Genomic DNA, 14,712 nt, shown 5'->3' with positions numbered 1-14,712 from the left:
GTAAGACTGCCCAGCATCCCATTCCTCCTTCCCCCATCCTAATAGGACACGGGGTCCACCCCACCCCATATAGCCTATGTTATTGGGGGACTGTGATGCCACCCCCAGCTTCAGGGTGAGAATAAGTCAATCAGCCTATCTGTTCAGGGGCAGGCATGTGACGGGAATGGTCTCACCAGGATGAAGTGCAGGATTATTTTGCTTGGAATGCTATGGCAGGCTAATTCTCTTCTGTGTTATGTGGATGTGGAGTTGGGTGCTGCTTACACTATGGAAGGCGAAGTAGAGAGATTGAAAACCAAACAAAAAATCAGATGGAAAAAACTGAATCAAGCCAGGCCTGAGGCCTGACCTGGCTCTGGAACTTCCAGTGGCATGGGCCAAGAAATCTCTTTATTGTTGATTGAGTTTTCCATTAGCAGCAACCCAAAGGGCCCCACAGATGGAATGGCTTATGCCATTTGTGTTTATAGGCTGAGGAAGAAGCTGCCCTCAAGAAATTTTAGTAAATGGGCCTATGTGTTTCATAAGTCTAGGTTCCTCAAGGCAAATATGTTTTAGTGCCCAAAAAAGGGGGAAAAATAAATGCTTTGAGGATTCTTTCTGAGGGTTGGAAAGAAAAGTAGCCTGATTTTAAGCGTGGAGCTGCAGGCCTGGGAGACAGCAATGGTTTAGGAATTCTCCGGAAGCTGAGCCCACACGCATTCTGATGCAGCACTGCCGAGGTGTGGGGTCTCTGAGGAGATGGGTCCAGGAGGCGCCTGAAAGGACCAGGCAGTTAGGGCATTGATGGCTGGGGTAAGCCTGGCGGAGTGGCCATGGAGGTACCTGCGGCCCGGTCAGGAGGCTTGTCTGTGTCTTGGTGAGCAGTGCAGAGCAAAGGTGGAGGACCAGTGATCCATAGTCATGCTGTCTGTTAAAGTGCACATTCCCAGGACATGAGCCAAAGTCACTGAATCAGAACCCCTGGGGGCACAGTCTGGGGACAAGCATTTCAAGCAGCAGCCCAGCTAATTTGTAGGTGAGTACTATTTGAGAACCCATGCCTTAGAGTGTACAGAGGGTTAAGCTGAAGAGACTCAGTTCAGTTGTCTCGAGCCAGACAGGAGAATGGCTGAAAACAGGTGGCGAGAAAGCGCAGGGTCAGGTTCCAGCAGATCCAGAAATACGATGCCATAGGTCATCGCTTTGGGCCATACACTCATGGGTCAGGCTGCCTTAAGATCCTGGGATGGGATGGATCTTAAAATAGGTTCGAGTTAATTAGCAATGCATCTGGTATTAGGACCACCTTTCGTGTCTCCAATGACCTTAGACACTTCTAACTCAGCGGATCGCTCTGCCAGCTTTGATGGTGTGGTGATGTGGGGTGATGGGCACATAGGCCCTGATACTCTCAGAGCTCCCCTCACCTGTGTCGGGGTCATATGGTCCACATGACAGACTTCATCACAGAGAGGGTGCCAAGTTGATGTCACACGCCTCTTTCTCATGCCACTGCTCTCAAAAGTATACAGACACACAGTTTGGCAGGGAAAAGATTTTTACCACCACTGTTTACAAATGAAGACAGAAGCACTGAATTATTAGACTTCTCCAAGGTCAGGCAACAGGGAGTTTGGGAAGATGGGAACCACAGTGGTGTCTACCTGTGACCCTGGGAGCCTTCAAGGTTAGTATAAGTCATGGCCTGGGCGGCAGACCCCCATGTGGTCCAGCTGGTCCTTCTTCTATTATTATTTTAGTCCTGAGTGTTCTTGAGCTAAAAAACCAACACAAACCAAACCACAGCAAAAACTTTGAAAAGCACCATTAGGAAGAATGCAGGGCTGGAACTGGGAGAACCAAGTTCTGTTCCAGCTGTAATCCTTCAGCATTCCATGATTCTCTCTGGGCGTATTTCCTCATCTGCAAAAGGAGTAGCAGAAGCTCACCGCAGACGCTGTCATCTAGGACTTGTAATGTTAGCGTCAGTGTTTTCTTGTCCATTGAAGCCTCCCTCATGCAAGGCCAACTTGGAAAGCTGCTTTGATTGTATGTTTTATATTAGTGGTTCTTAGAAATTTCAGCTTGAGTTTATCTCATTTAGACAACATTTCTCTTATTTACCAACACAGTGAAATTCAAGGATGAGGCTGCACTTACCATTTACTGGCTTGTTTGCGCTTGCTACATTTAATCAATTGCTAAACCCTGATCCCATGAAAAGATGAGCTAATAGATTCCTTCTCTTAATTTTGCCTAATTTTAGAGGCCTCCCAAGAGAAGGAAAACGCATAGTTTATTGAGATGGGATTTTACTGCTGAAATTCTTTACTTTGTAATTGAGAGGAAAGAAATACAAACAGAGATCTAGTTTACCCCAAAATCATTTTGTGTTCTCATTTGAGTTGATGTAGTCTTTAAAAAAAAAAGTCTCCTACTTAAAAATACTCCCTCAGTATAAATATTTATGTTTTTATATTTTCTTAAACCTCGATCTTTTTCCATTACATGACATAGTTTTCATTCTTGGTATGCAATTCTGTTAAACAACCTATCGTCCTCAAAACTAAGCACTCCAATAATTTCCTTGGGGATTTTTTTTTGTCTTCATTTTAGTCAACTGTTCTATTTTTTAGGAATAATATGATTTTACTACATTCTAAGATATATATTTAAATGAAAAGCAAATGTAATATATGATGAGCAGCAAAGGAGTTACTAGGATAAAGGTTTGTTTGAAACCCACCTGAGCTACAGAACAGCTGTGGTTTCTAGGCAGCTGCCTTTAAAGCATTCAAATTCTTCTCCTCTTCTTGGTTAGAGAATAATTTTTCTTTTTCCAGGAAAATGATGTTCTCAACCAAATCGTATATGATCTGCCCCAGTGCTGGGGTAAATAGGAAAGAGATAAGACCCATCTCCTTTGTGGTCATGCACCTGGAGAGCCTCGGGGAACACCAGATAAGGAATGAGTGCTGTCATCTGTGCCTTGTAAATCCTCCTGAGTTGCTCCCAACTTCTTCATGGCTTCTCGTATAGTCTCAGCCTCTGAAGGAAGAAAACAAGGGTTGGTTTTTTCCTTGGCTTGTTCAGACTTTTCCAGAGTGAGTGCATGTGGGGTCCAAGGCAGGGGCCCCCTCCTCTTCCTCTCTACAGCAGGAGTCCTCAAACTCTAGGGTGTATCAGAACCACCTGAATTATGAGACCATCATTGCAGGAGTTTCTGATTCAACAGACCTTTGGAGATGAGGTCCCTGTGTTTTAACCTGCAGGTCAACAAGATGTTAGTTAAGTTGAATGGACAGATAAACAGGCAGTTAGTTAATATTTGAAATATTCTAATCAGGAATGCCTATTCTAAGAGGAATTAGGGAGTTCATAGAGACTCGCACCTAAAGCCCATGGGTGTGGTGGGGGGAAGGGAGAGGTTGGGCTTACTAAAAGCAGTTTCATTTATCTTTACCTTCCATCAACATCAGAGGATTTGTTAATTAGCATAATGCACTTAGAAATATTTTTTCATTGGCGAAATGAGTGGGGTTCAAGATATGTAGGTGGGCTAGAAATATTACACAGGCAGCCCACCATTGCATGAACAGGGTATACTAATTGTTCTAAGTTTATGCAAACCCATAACACCTGTTATTTCAGACCCAGGTCTTTGAGATCTGTTGCCCATAGGACTGAGGAGACGCTGAGGCTGAGGGAATGATTAATATGTGGTTAACAGACCCAAGACAGCTCAGCAGCATTATCATCATGACCAAAAAACGTAAAATCTACTTTTGGTTGCTATTGTGTTCAGAGTTTGCTGTAGAATAATCATGTCACTTATAAATAAGGAGAGTTGTAATGTCAGCAATGTGAGTGGGGGTCAAGATGGAAGGAAACCCCAAAACTGAACAACCGAGGGTGGGGGTAAGTGAGGAGGGATGAGGGTTGAAGGTACATGATGGAGCTGAGCTCTATTGAAGAGAAACAGTAGGAAATAAAGACTTCATCTGAAAAAGAGACCAAAATGGAGAGAAATAGGAATAAGAAAGCATTTTGAGTTAAGTAAAAGGAACTCATAAACCTTCCTTATAATTCTTCCTTACAAATGGAGAAAAGATCAACTTGGGGCAACCACCCTTAGACTAGCATTTCTGGTTAGGGTATTTTAAATGCTAATTGCCTGCTCATGTGTGTATTAAACCTAATGGACTCACTTATATCTTGCTGAAAATGCATTAGTTCCTGGTGCTCCAGCTGGAAGCCTCATAAGAGGGACTAGAACAGTGATTTTCAGTGGGAGGGGAAGGCCCATGGACTTGCATCAGGATATCTCTGTGTGTGTATGTAATTAACACAAATTATATGCTTGGAGGATTCTCCCAAGCTTTTTGACCTCATTTTGCTCTCTGTAGACACTGTCACTGCCAGAGGAAATTCTCTAAGTTCCATGGCTTTCAATACCAGCTATTTTATGTCTTTGCCCTGATCTCTCCTGCAAGGTACTGAAGTGAACGTGCAATTTCCCAATAGACATGTTAAACCTAACATGGCCTCGACCGAGTGCTGGTCCCCAGTGCACTGCTCCATCTCGTTGTTCTTCACCTTGGTAAGTGGCACTATATTTTCCCAAGTTTTTAAGGCTGGAATCATCCTTGACTCCTCTCTTTCTCTCACAATCCTCATCCAATCTATCAACGAGTCTTATTAGCTAAATTATATCCTGAACTCAACTATTCCTCATTACTTTCACCTCTATCACTCTAATCCAAGACAAAACACCATCATCTCTTGCCATGCTGGTTACTCCAATAGCTAGAATCCTTGTGCCCCCTCCCCCACAGTCTCTTCTAGACACAGCAGCTAGAATTTAAATAATATGATTGTGTTATTCTCTTCCTCAAAGCCCCCCAACAGTTTTCCATTGCACTTAAAATAACATCTAAAGTTGTTCATGGACTACAAGGTCTGGCATGACCTGAACACCAAGTATTTCTCTGAATTTATCCTCTTCTACGTTTTCCCCCTTGTGTAGCGTGCTATTCTTTGAACATACCGAGCTCATTCTCACTTCAGAGCCTTTGCAAAAGCTGTTGCTTCTGTCTTGGAAGGGTTTACCTAGATATCTGCATGGCTTGCTCACCTTCTGCAAGTCTCTGCTCGAATATCACCTTATCAGACAGGCCTTCTATCACCCTCTGCTCTAAAATAACATTATCCAGCTTTATTTTTCTTTATAACATTTGTTATTATCTGACAATGTATTTAGTTGACTCTTTCTTTTCTTCTTTCATTTTGCCCTTCCTCACCACAATATAAGCTCTCTGAAGACAGGCTCTTTTTCTGTTTTGTACATGACATATCCCTAGCACCTAAACAGTTCCTGATATATAGTAAGAACTCAGTTAATAAACTCTCAAAACCATCCTAAGCAGCTGAGCTGACACCCTTTAGGGAGTAAATCACAAAAGCCTTATAACTTTAAAACATATTTCACGATTGGGGCTGGCCTGGTGGTGTAGTGGTTAAGTTGGCATGCTCCGCTTCAGCTGCCCGGGGTTCGCAGGTTTGGATCCTACGCACTGCTCATCAAGCCATACGGTGGGGGCATCCCATATACAAAACAGAGGAAGATGGGCACAGATGTTAGCTCAGGGCTAATCTTCCTCAGCAAAAAGAGGAGGCCTGGCCATGGATGTTAGCTCAGGGCCAATCTTCCTCACCAAAATAAATAAATAAATAAATTCCATGATCTTAAAACTTTAAAAAATTTTTGGAATAATTTTAGACTTACAGAAAAGTTGCAATGATAGTACACAGTGTTCCCATATACTCTTCACCCAGCTTCCCCTCATGTTCACATCCTATGTAACTGTGGTACATTTGTCAAAGCTAAGCAATTAACACAGATGCAATACTATTAACTGAACTAACAGACTTCATTTGGCTATCATCAGTTTTTCCATTATTGTCACTTTTGTGTTCCAGATCCAATCTAGGATAGTACATTGCATTTAGTCCCCGTGTCTACCTTAGTCTCCTCCAATCCGTGTCTGTTTCTCAGTCTGTCTTTGTTTATCATGACCTTGACAGTTTTGAACAGCACTGGTCAGGTATTTTGTAGACTGTACCATGCTCTTTATTTGTTTGCCACAGAGGTCAGTGTAATAGGAAGCCAACAAAGTGAAACCTGAAAGCCCACTGAAAATTTTGCTAGAGCTTACGTGCTGTGGGCTCCTATGTGAATGAGTTCCTGATCCCACAATCAGAGATATGGGATTAAGGAGATCAGGAAAGCAGGGATTAAGAGCTAAGAAGCTCTTTTCCAGAAGCCCACAGCAGATTTTGCATCAAGTCTCATTGGTCATAACTCTACAACATGGCCACAGAAATGGAGCTACCATGATTAGCTCAGTTCAACGAAAATGCACTCGGGTGCAAATGGGAATAGGTCCTCTTCCCTGAGTCATGGCTGCCAGAAAGGGGAGAAGGCAGCAAACAAGGAGAGAGCAGAGGGAGGGTGGGGACGGAGCCGGTGTAGGGAGTGGGTTTGGTAGACAACAAACTGTCTGTTACAGAGTCAATTTATATAATCTGTATACCAGTAAAGTTCAAATGGGTCCTGGCCTCCTGGGAGAATAGCATATCAGAAGCCTGATACTTATCAAAAGACAGCTGATATGGATAAACAAATTGGGGTATATCCATACAATGAAACACAACTCAGTAATAAAAATGAATGAACTGCTGACACATGGAACATCATGGATGACTCTCAAAGGCGTTATGCCAAGTAAAAGAAGCCTGATACAAAGACTGTGTACTGTATGATTTCATTTATATGACATTCTAGAAAAACATAGGGACAGAAACTAGATCAGTGTTGGCCAGGGAATGGGGGTCAAGGGAGGTTACTGGTTACAAAGGGGAATGAGGGACCTTTTTGTGGTGATGAAAATGTTATGCAGGTTAAAAAGAAAACTAGGGGCTGGCCCAGTGGCACAAGCGGTTAAGTGCGCGCGCTCCGCTGCGGTGGCCCGGGGTTCGCCGGTTCGGATCCCCGGCGTGCACTGACGCACTGCTTGGCAAGCCATGCTGTGGTGGTGTCCCATATAAAGTGGAGGAAGATGGGCATGGATGTTAGCCCAGGGCCAGTCTTCCAGTCTTCCTCAGCAAAAGAAGAGGAGGATTGGCAGATGTTAGCACAGGGATGATCTCACAAAAACAAAAAAGAAAAAGAAAACTATTATAGGGTTTGGGGTGATGGTCTGAAAAGGGACAAAAGGACACTGCAAGAAAGTTCATTTTGAGCATAGAATACAGTTCTGTTGTCTTACGAAACAGGATCATCTCCCCAGGCCTTAGTTTCGGCAAATGGCACAAATTTCATTTCTACGTGCTTTACAATGTCAGTGAGGAGCTGGCAAACACGATTCTGAAGAGGGCTGAGGATACCCTGTGAGCTGAGTTATGGTTCTTAAATACCTGCAAAAGTCCTTAAATTAATTAAAATATGGTTCTCCTAAAGAAGAAGGCTTTGCCATGTTTTACAGAAGGTGTTATGTGTTCAATTTCAGTGTTCTTATTTTTGGGGGCTACCTGTGGTCTTATATGCCTGGGACTTTTGTGTGTGTGTTTGAGGAAGATTAGCCCTGAGCTAACATCTGTTGCCCATCCTCCTCTTTTTGCTGAGGAATATTGGCCCTGGGCTAACATCTGTGAGCATATTCCTCTACTTTATATGTGGGACTTTATATGTGGGAAGTGGAGTGCATGAACTTAACCACTATGCCACTGGGCCGGCCCCATGGCTGGGACTCTCAATAGAGTTTGTAATCAACAGATTTTGCCTCAATAAACAATCCTTCTTATTGAAGTACATCCCTGACTATTTACCATGGTCCTAACCAAACATGCCTCTGTAACTGATTATGAAAAACTGGGAATCCCAGCACCCAGCAGGAGGGGGATGGGGCCGGGGTGAGGAACAGATATTTTTGATTGAGGGAGCCTGCCCAACACTTCGTCACATCACACAGGCAGCTGCCTATCCTGTGACAATTCTGACCACAACATTCTGGAGGGTGGTGCTTGAAGTAGTGCTTAGGAGGTGATCTGACGAAAAAGCTTGGTCCAAATAATTGATGTGAACAGAATCCCATGGTTATTTTGGGGCTGGTGTAGGTTTTTAAAAACATGTTATTGTTGATGTAAATTTTCTCCCACGTGCATTGGTTGTATATACACATATCCCTGCACCCTGATTATTAAGCACTGGGACTTTGTAAATATGCATTCCACTCTGACATAACATTACTTCTGAGTTTCACAATGTTACCATTCTGGCACTATGGTATAAAAGCATTCATTCCCAGATACATGATTTTCAAAACTGCAGATCAAGCGCTAAACTGTCATTGTACTGGAAAGAGAAAAAATCCACTTCACACTGTAATCAGCTTGACTGCCATAGACCCCTCCTGAGAAGGAAATCATGCAATTAGAAGTAACAGAAATGCTGGGCATTCTATGAAGGAAGCACCCCACAGGTTGTGGGTCGGTCATAAATTGCTGGAGGAGGTCATCAAGAGGACATGACCGTCAGTTGACCTGAGAGCTGGCCCTGGGCAATCAGAGGCTCCTTACCCCCTCCCCTGTCCTTGAAATATACTTCTGCCCACTGTTCCCACAGTGGGAGCTGTTCTAAGGATGTAGCCTTGAGGGAGTAAGGAGTTGTTTAGACCATCTGGACTGAATACACAACTGAACTCCATTAAGGCCTCTATATAAACTTTTAAGATTCTAGTGGGCAGGTGTGGAAATCTACTCCTCTTGCAGCTGCCCAAGACAAATCTGCTCATTAAAACTGCCACCTACCAATCTGGAGTGGTCTTCCTCTTTCTTTGGTCTATCTTTGCCCTCCGTATGTGGGAGCCAGTTTTCGAACCAACACAAATTTGTGTTCAAAAGCAGATTCCCGGGTCCCATCACTAGAAATTTCAACTCAACAGGTCTGAGAATCTTGGTCCCTCAACAGTGCCCAAGAATCTTTATTGCTAAGTTTTAATAAGTACCCAGGTGATGCAGATGCTGTGCCCTTCAAGCCACTCTTTGAGAAAGACCCTTTTCTAAAATATCTAACCAGGAAATGTATTTTCTTCCAGGATTTAACAGGAGGCAAAACTTACCCAGAATCTTGTTTCCTTTTATTGTCAAAGTGCAAAGAAAACAGCCCTTAACTCTCAGAAAAAGACGACACTAAAGAGTGTGGAAAATGTAGGGGTTTGAGGAAAAGTAACATCAGCTGTCAAGTGTCACAAATTCACAGTCCTGGGAAATAGGTCACATGGTACCAAACTCATTATCCTCCCCCAATCCACTGCCATAAACACATGCACCAAATGCAGTGACACTCACCATATTTCCTACCTTTGCCTGCTAATGCAGTTATTGAAGCCAAATTGACAACTCATTTTCATTCTTCTGTTCAATTTCTCACCCTATTTGAGAGCTACACAACAATCAATTCTATTACATACTTCCCTGCAACTCCTCTCGATAATGAAGTAATCAAAAGATTCAGGATTTTACCTATAAATGTATTTCATTTTATACTTTGGATGAGTTTTGGGAAAGATCTTTGTATGCAGCATGCCCTTAATAAATAATTGCTGAGTGAATGAATGAGGTATTGGGCTGAATCACATTATTGCATACATTCACAAAGTAGTAGATCGAATCACATTTTCAGAACAGCTAACAGTGAGTTGTTTCGTAAAGGAAACCCGTGGTGAGCACTCTTGAAAAGCAGACAATTTTTTTTTTTTTGTAAGGAGAACAATTAGACGTCAACGTATCTTTCTTTTTAACCTCTTATTTTGAAAATCATTTTAAAGTACAGAGAAGTTGCAAAAATAGTTCAATACCGTTAGATCCTGAGAGTTGTTAACATTTCTGAACCATCTGAGAGTAGGTTGCAGAGTGATCCTCCTTTGCTCCTTCATACTTCAGTGTGTATTTTCTAAAAACAAAGAAACTCTCCTAAATATCCACAGTACAATCTCAACATCAGGAAAAGAACATTGATCCAATTTAATCCAACCGAATCCATTGGAATTTCACTGATTGTGCCATTAATGTCATTTATAGGTCTTGGATCCTATTCAAGATTACCCATTGCATTGTATTGTCTCTTTAGTGTCCTTGAATCTGGAACAATCGTTACTTTCATAGCCTTGACATTTTTGAAGAGTACAGGCCAGTTACTTGAATTTCTCTCAATTCGTGTTTGTCTGATGTTTCCTCCTGACTTATATATTTATACACAAGAAGTACTGCTGTGTTCTTCTCCATGTATTACATTAGGAGGCAACACAAGGTTGATTTGTCCCAATACTGTTTTTTATTTATATAAACCTTTTCCAGTTGATTAAGATGGTATCTCCCAAGTATTATAGCTGTAATGTTAATAAGTATGTTGCGCTTATTAATTAATAATGATATTAATGAGAATTAATGAGTATTTTGTGGGACATGCTTTGAGACTGTGTAAATATCCTGTTCCTCATCAAACTTTTACCCACCAACTTTAGCATCCATTGATGATTCTGGCCTGAATCGATTATGATGATGGTTGCAAAATGGTGATTTCCTAATTCTATCTTTCCTTCTTCAGCTATTAGTTGCATTTTACTATAAGTAGAACTTTCCTTTCTCCTTTTTTCTTTCTTTCTGTCAGCATGGACTCATTGATTCCTATTTTAATCAAAGAATTGCAACTTGTTGCTGTCATTATTTATTTTGATGCGTAAATTGCCCTGGATTTGGCCAGTGGGAACTCCTTCAAGCTGGCTCCTATATTCTTTTGACATATCTCCGTAATTCTTTAAGAATCTTCTCATTTTCTTGCACAACAAATTATTCCAGTTTCACCCATTACACCATGGACCCATAGTTGCTTTTGATGGAGAACGTTATTTAGACACCACAGTCTGAGTGTTAGGTGTGTTCATTGCTACTGGGGTGCTATTGCTTTTATGCTCTCTCAGTGGACAGAGCTAGGAAATATATCAACGTATACAAACAAATACATGTACACTTATATTTTTCTATTTATCTATCTAAATTAAAAAACATTTCATACCATCACCTCTAATTTCAAGCCACATTACTGGGTTTATTCTAGTTTTTCACTTTCCTATATCTGTAATTCCCTTTTTCAGCGGTGAGAAACCTGCCTCTCAATATCCTTAATATATTTACTTGTTTGCTCAGTTCCCCAGTATGTAAACCAATCTCTTGGCCATGCCAGCAAAAAATATGGCTTGTCTCTATTAAGTTAGTTATTTTTGTCATTTTATATATATATATAATATATAATATATAAATTATATATATTTATAAAAATATTATCAAAAAATATATATTATGTGTATATGTGTAATCAAATATTTTATATAAAATCAAATATGAAATTAAATACTTTACGTATGTATATAAGAAATTATATATAACATATATTAGAAATCCCATATAATACATAAAATATATTAATATGTCAATATATATAAAAATATCTGATTTCATATATATGATTTTTTCCCAGCTTTACTGAGATATTATTGACATATAACATGAAATTTAAGGTGTCCTACATGAGGATTCAATATGCATAAATATATATTGCAAAATGTTTACCACAATGAGGTTAGTTAATACTTTCCATCTCTTCACATAATTACCTTTTTTTTTTTTTTTGTGGACAATATTCAAGCCTCACTCTCTTAACAACTTTCAAGTTATAATACAGTGTTGTTAACTATAGTCACCATGCTGTACATTAGCTCCGCAGAACTTTTGCATCTTATACTAGGTTTGTACCCTTTCACCAACATCACCTCATTTCCCCCATCCTCTGGCAACCACCATTCTACTCTCTATGTCTTTGAGTTTGGCTTTTTTAGATTCCACATGTAAGTGAGAACATACAATATTTGTCTTTCTCTGACTTATCTCACTTAGCATAATGCCCTCAAGGTCCAACCATGTTGTCACAAAAGGCAGAATTTCCTTCTTTTTTATGGCTAAATAATATTCCATTGTGTGTGTTTATAATATATATATATATATATAAATATATATAAATATATATATAATGTTTTCTTTATCTCGTCTTCTGTCAATGGACACAGGTTGTTTCCATGTCTTGGCTATTGTAAATAATGCTGCAATGAAAATGTGGGGGTGCATATATCTTTTCAAGTCATATGCATATATATTTTGCATATATATTTTCAAGTTATTTCATTTCCTTTGGATATATACCCAGAAGTGGAATTGCTGGATGATATGCTAGTTCTATTTTTAATTTTTTGAGGAAACTTCATGCTGTTTTTCATAGTGGCTGCACCAATTTACATTCCCACCAACAGTGCACAAAGGTTTCCTTTTCTCCACATCCTTGCCAACACTTGTTGTCTTTTGTCTTTTTGATACTAGTCAACCTAACAGGTGTGAGATGATATCTCATTGTGGTTTTGATTTGAATTTCCCTGATATTTAGTGATGTTGAGTATTTTTTCATGTACCTGTTAGCCATTTGGATGTCTTCTTTGGAAAAATATCTATTCAAGCCCTTTGCCCATTTTTTAATCTGATTTTTTTTTTTTTTGCTATTGAGTCATATAAGTTCTTTATATATTTTGGATATTAACTGCTTATCAGATAGATGGTTTGAAAATATTTTCTCCCATTTGTAGGTTGCCTTTTCATTTTGTTGACTGTTTCTTTGCTGTGCAGAAACTTTTTTGTTTGATGGAGTTTAACTGGTTTATTTTTGTTTTTGTGGCTTGAACTTTTGGTGTCATATCCAAAAAATCATTGTGAAGACCAATGTCAAGGAGATTTTCCCTATGTTTTCTTCTAGTAGTTTTATAGTTTTGGGTCTTAAATTTAAGTCTTTAATCCATTTGGAATTAATTTTTGTGAGTGATGTAAGGTAGGGGTCCAATTTCATTCTTTTGCATGTAAATATCCAGTTTTCCTAACACCATTTATTAAAGAGACTATCCTTTCCCCATTGAGTATTCTTGGCTCCCTTGTCAAATATTAGCTGATCATATGTGCTTGGGTTTATTTCTGGGCTCTTGATTCTGTTCCATTGGTCTATGTGTCTGTTTTGATTACTATAGCTTTCTAATATAATTTGAAATAAGGTTGGGTGACGCCTCCAGCTCTGTTCTTCTTGCTCTAGACTGCTTTGGCTATTTGGGGTCTTTTGTGGTTTCATATAAATTTTAGGTTTTTTTTCCTATTTCTGTGAAAAATGCTGTTGGAATTTTGAAAGAGATTGCATTAAATCTATAGATGGCTTTGGGTAGTATAGACATTTTAACAATATTAATTCTTACAATCCATGAACATGGGATATCTTTCATTTGTGTCGTTTTAAATTTCTTTCATCAACATCTTGTAATTATCTGTGTACAGATCTTTCACCTCCTGGGGTAAATTTATTCCAAGTATTTTATTATTTTTGATGCTATTGTATTAAGAGGAGCACACAATAAGGCCTTTCTTCAGATGCACCTGGAGCCCATTGTTCATACTTCCACATGGTTGTTCCCTCATGCCTGACTCGCAAGAAGCGGCTGGTCTCAGAAATGCAAAGCTCCCCAAAGAGGAAGAGCTCCATCATCACCATCCATCTCTCAGTAAGCAGCCTATTCTCTAAATGTTACAAACAGCCAGTGCCAAACTCCACAACCACTCTTAAGCCAAATGCTAAACCTGGGGAAGGAAGGATTTTATATTTCAATTGGATTTATATAAATTGGAATTATATAAAAGGATTTTATATAATTCAATATATTTCTATTGAAATTATATTTTACTTACTAGGTTGGGTGCAGTTTCTTTAGGTTGCACGTTTCCCTCCAGGTTTTGGTGACACCTCTTTCATGGACTTAGCCCACAGTAATACACATATCTGCTTGTGTGCTGCCTCCTCAGGCTGGGAAGCCTGAGGGCTGGGAATGTTCTTTCACCCATTGCCAGTGCTTAGCAGAGGGTCTAACATAGGGCAGGTGCTAATTATTGTTTACTGGATGAAAGAGTGAATACATCCATTAATCAATATAGAATAGTGGGAAAGGAGATGTATGTTGGTGAGGAGACCTTAAATTTCAAATTCTGGACCCACATGGACGAAGAGAGTCCAGGCCATCCATCCTTAAAGGCATTTAGGTATTTTATTTGAAGTTTTTTTTTTTTTTCTTTCTGGTGACATGATACAATTCAAGGATAAAACTCGAATTTATTCTTGATATTGATAACATTGACATTGCACATCAATCCCATGGTTACCATCCAGCACCAATAATCTTGTTCAGTTTCCACCTGCAGCTTCCTGAATCTTTAAACCTCAAACTTCAAAGCTCCCACGTTAAAGAATGTCGTCAGTTCAAGTTACCCTTTCTCATTTTGTCAACTTTTTTCTTCTTTGCCCAAGAATATTTGCAGAGTTAACTTTTCTTGAAAGTTCTTTTGCAGTGTTCCAGATAAGAATAGTTATACTCCAAATACAGCATGTAGTGTAAACGTTGAATCAATAAAAACGACAAGGATAGTAACAATATCCCTGATGATCGCGGTGGCCCATTTTAATTTCGAGGGCGCCAGCTACACGCCAGCAAGAGAGATTAAAAAGCTTCGGGGCAAACCACTCCGGACCAGGAA

The sequence above is a fragment of the Ceratotherium simum genome, chromosome 24 (genome assembly GCF_057802395.1).
Source record: "Ceratotherium simum simum isolate JZ-2026a chromosome 24, ASM5780239v1, whole genome shotgun sequence".
Taxonomy (NCBI): domain Eukaryota; kingdom Metazoa; phylum Chordata; class Mammalia; order Perissodactyla; family Rhinocerotidae; genus Ceratotherium; species Ceratotherium simum.
This window is presented reverse-complemented; position numbering follows the sequence as displayed.